Genomic DNA, 9,821 nt, shown 5'->3' on the forward strand with positions numbered 1-9,821 from the left:
AAACCTTCAAATGAAATTATGTTTTGTATGCTCGAATAGCTCATGTATCGACTAGGGCTGTCCTTATCTTCCATGTTAGGCGGGTTATTCTCAAGAGGAGTGGACTCCGCTCCTCACTCACGAGAAAATGGCTGGTCATCGGAATGCCCGGTCCCATGCTTTATGCAAACTAAATCAAAATAATTGCAAACAAAACTCCCCCTGGGACTGTTGTTAGTTGGAGGCACTCGTTGTTTCGAGCAAGCCATGGATTGATGCTTGTTGGTGGAGGGGGAGTATAAACTTTACCATTCTGTTTGGGAACCGCCTATAATGTGTGTAGCATGGAAGATATCGCCATCTCTTGGTTGTTAATTATGTTGACAATGAAAGTATGCCGCTCAAAATATTATTTATCTCTGCTTTAAAATCGAGCTCTGGCACCTCTACAAATCTCTGCTTCCCTCTACAAAGGGCCTATCTATTTACTTTTATGTCGAGTCATCACCCTCTTATTAAAAAGCACTAGCTGGAGAGCACTGCCGTCATTTGCATTCATTACTATTAATTTACATTGGGTATGACTATGATTGGATCTCTTTTACCATGAATTACAATGTCTAGTCAGTCCTTGATCTTTAAAGGTGCTCTGCATTTATGTTTTGCGGTCTCAGAAAGGGCTAGCGAGATACCATCTTGTTATATCATATTATGATTGTTTTGAGAAAGTGTTGTCATCCGAGATTTATTATTATTGCTCGCTAGTTGATTATGCCATTGATATGAGTAAACATGAGATCTAAGAGTTATAGTGAATGTGGTTAGTCATAATCTTTGCTGAAAACTTCAATGTTGGCTTTACATATTTACAACAACAAGAGCAAACAGAGTTTGTAAAAGTTTTTCTTTATCACTTTCAGTTTATCAACTGAATTGCTTGAGGACAAGCAAAGGTTTAAGCTTGGGGGAGTTGATACGTCTCCGTCGTATCTACTTTTCCAAACACTTTTGCCCTTGTTTTGGACTCTAACTTGCATGATTTGAATGGAACAAACCCGGACTGACGCTGTTTTCAGCCGAATTGCCATAGTGTTATTTATGTGCAGAAACAAAATTTCTCGGAATGACCTGAAACTCCACGGAACATATTTTTGGAAAATATTAAAAATACTGGAAGAAGAATCCACGTCAGGGGGGTCCACCTGTCCACAAGGTTGGAGGGCGCGCCTGCCCCCTGGGCGCGCCCCCTGCCTCATGGGCCCCCTGACGCTCCACCGACCTCAACTCCAACTCCATATATTTACTTTCGGGGAGAAAAAAATCAGGGAGAAGGATTCATCGCGTTTTACGATACGGAGCCGCCGCCAAGCCCTAAAACCTCTCGGGAGGGCTGATCTGGAGTCCGTTCGGGGCTCCGGACAGGGGAATCCGTCGCTGTCGTCATCATCAACCATCCTCCATCACCAATTTCATGATGCTCACCGCCGTGCGTGAGTAATTCCATCGTAGGCTTGCTGGACGGTGATGGGTTGGATGAGATTTATCATGTAATCGAGTTAGTTTTGTTAGGGTTTGATCCCTAGTATCCACTATGTTCTGAGGTTGATGTTGCTATGACTTTGCTATGCTTAATGCTTGTCACTAGGGCCCGAGTGCCATGATTTCAGATCTGAACCTATTATGTTTTCATGAATATATGTGAGTTCTTTATCCTATCTTGCAAGTCCATAGTCACCTACTATGTGTTATGATCCGGCAACCCCGAAGTGACAATAATCGGGACCACTCCCGGTGATGACCGTAGTTTGAGGAGTTCATGTATTCACTACGTGTTAATGCTTTGGTCCGGTACTCTATTAAAAGGAGGCCTTAATATCCCTTAGTTTTCGTTAGGACCGCGCTACCACGGGAGGGTAGGACAAAAGATGTCATGCAAGTTCTTTTCCATAAGCACGTATGACTATATTCAGAATACATGCTACATTACATTGATGAATTGGAGCTAGTTCTGTGTCACCCTATGTTATGACTGTTACATGATGAACCGCATTCGGCATAATTCTCCATCACCGATCCAATGCCTACGAGCTTTTTCACATATTGTTCTTCGCTTATTTACTTTTCCGTTGCTACTGTTACAATCACTACAAAACCCAAAAATATTACTTTGCTACTAAATACTTTGCTGCAGATACTAAGTTATCCAGGTGTGGTTGAATTGACAACTCAACTGCTAATACTTGAGAATATTCTTTGGCTCCCCTTGTGTCGAATCAATAAATTTGGGTTGAATACTCTACCCTCGAAAACTGTTGCGATCCCCTATACTTGTGGGTTATCAGTCCATGAAGAAGCAACCTTGTCTATCCCACCATGGCAATCGCCCACAAAGGACTTGCCTCACTTGGGTAGATCTTCACAAAGTAGGCAATCTCCTTGCCCTTACAAACTCCTTGGTTCAACTCCACAATCTTGTCGGAGGCTCCCAAGTGACACCTAACCAATCTAGGAGACACCACTCTCCAAAAGGTAATAGATGGTGTGATGATGATGAACTCCTTGCTCATGTGCTTCAAATGATAGTCTCCCCAACACTCAACTCTCTCTCATAGATTTCGCTATGGTGGAAAGATTATTTGAGTGGAAAGCAACTTGGGGAAGGCTAGAGATCAAGATTCTTGTGGTTGGATTGGAATGTCTTGGTCCCAACACATGAGTAGCTGCTTCTTTCTCAGAAAATGAGTAGTGGAAGTGTAGGCACGTTCTGATGGATCTCTCTTGAATAGAGAAGGGGGTGGAGGGGTATATATAGCCTCCACACAAAATCTAACCGTTACACACAATTGACCCAACTCGGTCAGATCGAATAGGTGAACTCGGTGAGACCGATTCAGTTCAAAATGTGAACATTAGGATTCTCGGTGGGACCGACATGATCAACTCGGTGGGATCGATGTGCTAGGGTTAGGGCAAAACCTCATCTCGGCATGACCGATTGCATGAACATGCTGGGACCAATTTCAGCAATGAGCAAACAGAGAGTTGGTCAGGTAAACTCGGTGAGACCGATTGCACATTTTGGTGAGACCGAAATAATTACAATAGTCAACGGAGAGTTTGCAAGGCCATCTCGGTGAAACCGAGATCCCGATCGGTGAGACCGAACTGATTAGGGTTTTTGGTAGCGTTTATGACAAAGGAACTCGGTGGCGCTGGATAGACCAAATCGGTGGGGCCGAGTTTTGTTGAGGAATGCAGTATTTCAAAAAATTTACCTACGATCACGCAAGATCTATCTAGGAGATGCATAGCAACGAGCGGGGAGAGTGCGTCCATGTACCCTCGTAGACCAAAAGCGGAAGCGTTTAGTAACGCGGTTGATGTAGTTGAACGTCTTCGCGATCCAACCGATCCAAGCACCGAACGTACGGCACCTCCCCGTTCAGCACACGTTCAGCTCGATGACGTCCCTCGAAATCTTGATCCAGTTGAGGCCGAGGGAGATTTCCGTTAGCACGATGGCATGGCGACGGTGATGATGAAGTTACCGGCGCAGGGCTTTGCCTAAGCACTACAACAATATGACCGAGGTGTGTAACTGTGGAGGGGGGCACCGCACACGGCTAAGAGAAGGCTTGGTGTGTCTTTGGGGTGCCCCCCTCCCACGTATATAAAGGGGGGAGGAGAGGTGGCCGGCCCAAGGGGGGCGCGCCATGGGGTGAGTCCTACTTGGACTCCCGGTCTAAGTAGGATTCGCCCTCCCCCCTTTCCTATTCCCACTAGGAGAAGGAGGGAAGGAGGAGGGGAAGAGAAGGAAAGGCCCCCCCAACCGTAGTACAATTCGGTTTGGACTTGGGGGGGCGCACGCCACCACATGGCCGCCGCCTCCTCTCTCCACTAGGGCCCATGAAGGCCCATTAACTCCCGGGGGGTTCCGGTAACCCCCGGTACTTCAGAAAATGCCCGAACCTTTCTGAAACCATTCCGGTGTCCAAACATAATCTTCCAATATATCAATCTTTATGTTTCGACCATTTCGAGATTCCTCGTCATGTCCGTGATCTCATCCGGGACTCCGAACAAACTTCGGTTCATCAAATCACATAACTCATAATACAAATCGTCATCGAACGTTAAGCGTGCGGACCCTACGGGTTCGAGAGCTATGTAGACATGACCGAGACACATCTCCGGTCAATAACCAATAGCGGAACCTGGATGCTCATATTGGCTCCTACATATTCTACGAAGATCTTTATCGGTCAAACCGCATAACAACATACGTTGTTCCCTTTGTCATCGATATGTTACTTGCCCGAGATTCGATCGTCGGTATCATCATACCTAGTTCAATCTCGTTACAGGCAAGTCTCTTTACTCATTTCGTAATGCATCATCCCGTAACTAACTCATTAGTCACACTGCTTGCAAGGCTCATAGTGATGTGCATTACCGAGAGGTCCCAGAGATACCTCTCCGATACACGGAGTGACAAATCCTAATCTCGATCTATGCCAACTCAACAAACACCATCGGAGACACCTGTAGAGCATCTTTATAATCACCCAGTTACGTTGCGATGTTTGATAGCACACAAGGTGTTTCCTCCGGTATTCGGGAGATGCATAATCTCATAGTCTGAGGAACATGTATAAGTCATGAAGAAAGCTATAGCAGAAAAACTAAGCGATCATTATGCTAAGCTAACGGATGGGTCTTGTCCATCACATCATTCTCTAATGATGTGATCCCATTCATCAAATGACAACACATGTCTATGGCTAGGAAACTTAACCATCTTTGATTAACGAGCTAGTCAAGTAGAGGCACACTAGGGACACTTTGTTTGTCTATGTATTCACATATGTACTAAGTTTCCGGTTAATACAATTCTAGCATGAATAATAAACATTTATCAATATATAAAGAAATATAAATAACAACTTTACTATTGCCTCTAGGGCATATTTCCTTCAGTCTCCCACTTGCACTAGAGTCAATAATCTAGATTACATAGTAATGATTCTAACACCCATGGAGTCTTGGTGCTGATCTTTTTTTTGCTCGTGGGAGAGGCTTAGTCAACGGGTCTGCAACATTCAGATCCGTATGTATCTTGCAAATCTCTTTGTCTCCCTCCTTGACTTGATCGCGATGGAATTAAAGCGTCTCTTGATGTGCTTGGTTCTCTTGTGAAATCTGGATTCCTTTGCCAAGGCAATTGCACCAGTATTGTCACAAAAGATTTTCATTGGACCCGATGCACTAGGTATTACACCTAGATCGGATATGAACTCCATCATCCAGACTCCTTCATTTGCTGCTTCTGAAGCAGCTATGTACTCCGCTTCACACGTAGATCCCGCCACGACGCTCTGCTTAGAATTGCACCAACCGACAGCTCCACCTTTCAATATAAATACGTATCCGGTTTGTGACTTAGAGTCATCCGGATCAGTGTCAAAGCTTGCATCGACGTAACCATTTACGACGAGCTCTTTGTCACCTCCTAAACGAGAAACATATCCTTAGTCCTTTTCAGGTATTTCACGATGTTCTTGACCGCTGTCTAGTGGTCCACTCCTGGATTACTTTGGTACCTCCCTGCTAAACTAATAGCAAGGCACACATCAGGTCTGGTACACAGCATTGCATGCATGATAGAACCTATGGCTGAGGCATAGGGAATGACTTTCATTTTCTCTCTATCTTCTGCAGTGGTCGGGCATTGAGTCTGACTCAACTTCACACCTTGTAACACAGGCAAGAACCCTTTCTTTGACTGATCCATTTTGAACTTCTACAAACCTTTATCAAGGTATGTGTTTTGTGAAAGTCCAATTAAGCATCTTGATCTATCTCTATAGATCTTGATGCCCAATATATAAGCAACTTCACTGAGGTCTTTCATTGAAAAACTCTTATTCAAGTATCCTTTTATGCTATCCAGAAATTTAGTATTATTTCTGATCAACAATATGTCATCCACATATAATATCAGAAATGCTACAGAGCTCCCACTCACTTTCTTGTAAATACAGGCTTCTCCATAAGTCTGTATAAAACCATATGCTTTGATCACACTATCAAAGCGTATATTCTAACTCCGAGAGGCTTGCACCAGTCCATAAATGGATTGCTAGAGCTTGCACACTTTGTTAGCACCTTTTGGATCGACAAAACCTTCTGGTTGCATCATATACAACTTTCTTTAAGATATCCATTAAGGAATGCAGTTTTGACATCCATTTGCCAAATTTCATAATCATAAAATGCGGCAATTGCTAACATGATTCGGACAGATTTAAGCATCGCTACGGGTGAGAAGGTCTCATCGTAGTCAACTCCTTGAACTTGTCGAAAACCTTTCGCAACAAGTCGAGCTTTGTAGACAGTAAAATTACCGTCAGCGTCAGTCTTCTTCTTGAAGATCCATTTATTCTCTATGGCTTGGCGATCATCGGGCAAGTCAACCAAAGTCCACACTTTGTTCTCATACATGGATCCTGTCGTGGTTTTGTCACGGCAGATGTTCTAGAGAAAGGACTTAGTCGTGGAGCCATCGCTACGGGTTAGCTTAAAGGGGTTAAAGCGGACAAGGGACGCAAGAGAGTTTTATACTAGTTCGGCCCCTTACGATGAAGGTAAAAGCCTACGTCTAGTTGTGATGGAACTGATGGGGTTTCGATGACCAGGGAGCGGATACGCTTTGCCTGAGTCTCAAGTTGTTGTCTGTTGTCCTTGAACCGCCGCCGGGTCGTCCCCTTATATACATGGGTTGACGCCCGTCGGTTTACAGAATCTCGAGGCCGGCTCATAATCGTGTCCGGCTCAGTCTCTACTACTTCTATCTTACAACACAAGTTTACATATCAATGCCGGTTTATGTCTACAGGCCTTAAACCGGCTTTGGGCCCTGGGCCTACTTGAAGCGTCACCGTCTGTCTTCATGGACTTCAGATATAGATGAACTACTCATGGGGTTAACCCGGCCTCTCCTAGCCGGTTTACGCCCAGTGGTAATATCCCCAACATTAGGCCCCAGATTGATTTGAACTGGTTCATGTCAATCCTCAATACTTAAGAAAATCTCTTCTTCAACATCTTCACATAATCTTGTAAACCTTCGTGACATCATCTTCTAGGATCATGGTAAACCGCCGTGATGTCACCTGCTATTTAAAACTGTGTATAACTCACTTTCATTAATGAGCCTCCGACAATCGAGGCGACAGCTCCGCCTCATATCCAAAAATTCGGCTCCTCGATTTTCGCACCTGTCGTTTATATCCCTTATAAATAGGGCCAGGGGGTCTTCCCATTTTCCCCCTCGTGCCTCTTCGCGTCATCGTCCTCCTCGCGACGCCCGAACCTTCGACCTCGGCCGCCGCCGTCAACCTTTGACTGCTACACCAACCTTGGCCGCTGCATCAACCTGAACGTACCAGAGCTCCTCCGCGCGCCACCGCTGCTCAACAGCCTCCATAAGTCTCCCCTCTCTCTTACCATAGATCTGCACTTAGGGTTTCTGTCGTTCATCAGTGTTCGTCGCCGCCCTTCTTTTTCCTTATTTATATCCATGAATTAGATCCAAAAACCACATAGATCTCGCGCGGTAGTAGTTTTAGCACCTGTTTGATATCCAACCCATCTCAACTTGGCGAACTTTTAGTACGCTGGAAATTAGGTCAGAATATATTTTATTTTTCCAACGCGCGGTAGATCTGAAATTATCATAGCAAGATGCGAAACTTGTTTCTTCCTTCACTTACACACTTTGAATACCAGATTGGGCGGTTTAACTTCACAGAAAAAATGATGACCCGGTAGATACCATTAGTCCCCTGTTGAACCGTCAATGCATTACGCCGTTTCCATTGTCAGACTCCGGTTTACGAATAACCAAATCCGGTTTATCAATATGTCTGTATCCTTATACCGCTGTATAGTTGTCCACTGTAAATCTTAAACCGGTAATAATCATGTTTCAGATCCTTCATTGCCATGGCCAAGCAAGTCTATGAATGCAATTGGGATCCTTCTCGAGTAACCGAGGAACAGTTAAACAATCTTGTAAAAACGGGCGCTTTAGCCAAGAAAGATGTTATCCACTGGAGGGTGCCTGGTCTGGAAAATCCTCCTACACCCAAGGATGGAGAGGTAGTCGTGTTCGCTGATCATCTCGGACGAGGTTTTAGCCCTCCCGGTTCAAAAAAAATTCGGGATGTACTGGCTAGTTTTCAACTGCGCCCTCAAGACATCGGTCCCAATTCTATAACCAACATCTGCCACTTTCAAGTCTTTTGTGAGGTTTATCTGCAAGAGGAACCTTCAGTCGAACTGTTTAGGGATTTCTTTCATTTAAACCGTTGCACAGAGTTCTCAGATGGACCCAATACGGAATTGGGCGGAATGGCGGTTCAGAAAAGGAAGGAAGTCACCTTCCCTCATCCCAAACTCCACAGTCACCCCAAAGAGTGGAACCAGACTTGGTTCTACTGCATGGATACATCTCCATCTGACGAAAACCCCCTGCCGGGTTACCGCCCTGAACGCCTTAGCAACACACATCCTTTTACTCAAAGGTTGACGGCAAGAGAAAGGGCCAACTATGCTCCCCAATTATCAAAGCTTAGAGCCTTCATGGCGAACGGTTTGACAGGAGTTGATCTTGCTCGTTGCTGGATAAGCTGGAGTATTCTGCCCTTAAGCCGGCGCTCCGGTTTGATGTGTGAGTACACGGGGAGTTTGAAGGATGCTCAGCGGCACATTGACATTCAGCTTACAGACGAAGAAGTCAGTGAGGCTGTAAAGAAAATACTGAATGAACCGGAGGCCGTCTGTGCCCAAACCGGACTACTCCCTTTCTGCACCTTCAACAAACCACCAGCTGTAAGAATCATATAATCCTTTGTATCTGAATTTGCTTCTGTCCAAATATTCTCTGAAAGTGTGATTATTTTCTGACAGGGTGATGATCTGTTCTGGAACAAAAAACCATCACAAGACAAACCGGCGAAACCGCAAGACAAACCGGCCAAGCCAGTTCGTCCAAAGACCAAGGTTGTTAAGAAACCTGCCAAGAAAAGGACCACTGCATCCTCCGATCTACCAGCTGATGACGATGTGGGTAATCCGGAACCAGAGGTAGAACTTGACTCTCTTGGTTCATTTTTTGTACATCTCATTGACAGTGATTATTACCAGGACGACGCTGAAGGCAGTCATGCTGAGGACGTAGAGGTAACCATTCTTTCCTCTGATTCAGATCCTCTGCCAACATCAAAAATCCGTCAAGCAAACCGGAAAGTAAAATTTTCTCAACCTCTTGCTTACTTGGACCCAAACTTTCTTTTGAAGACGCAGTAGCACGAGGCTCGCCGTACAACCCGGCACAGCGGCCAGGTAGTTACCCCCGCCGGTTTACCGAACAGTCCGGTTCGGAAACGCCGATCAGAGGTCTCTTATCCCATTGATACTTCATACCCCAAAGCAGGTTGTTTCCGCCAGCCTCTTAACCCGTCTGATTCAAATTATGAGGGTACTTCTCACTCATCTTCTGGCGAGTCATCGGCCACACTGCTTCCACCCCTCAAAACAGTTCCTGGGTGAGCTATGCACGTGTCTTTATTCTTGATGTGTTCTCTTTTCATAGTGTACTGATCCATATGCCTATCTTTTTCCAGCGCCAAGACGAGACCCAGCAAGAAGGCTCGTTTAAGCACACCGGCTGATGATAATGTAGCTGTTGAACCGGAAAAAACACCAGATCCAGAAGAAACCGGCGCTGACGACATGCTTAACGATCCGCCGCTTCAAGACCATGACTTCCTTGCCGAACA

Source organism: Aegilops tauschii, chromosome 4 (assembly GCF_002575655.3).
Source record: "Aegilops tauschii subsp. strangulata cultivar AL8/78 chromosome 4, Aet v6.0, whole genome shotgun sequence".
In the NCBI taxonomy this organism is placed as follows: domain Eukaryota; kingdom Viridiplantae; phylum Streptophyta; class Magnoliopsida; order Poales; family Poaceae; genus Aegilops; species Aegilops tauschii.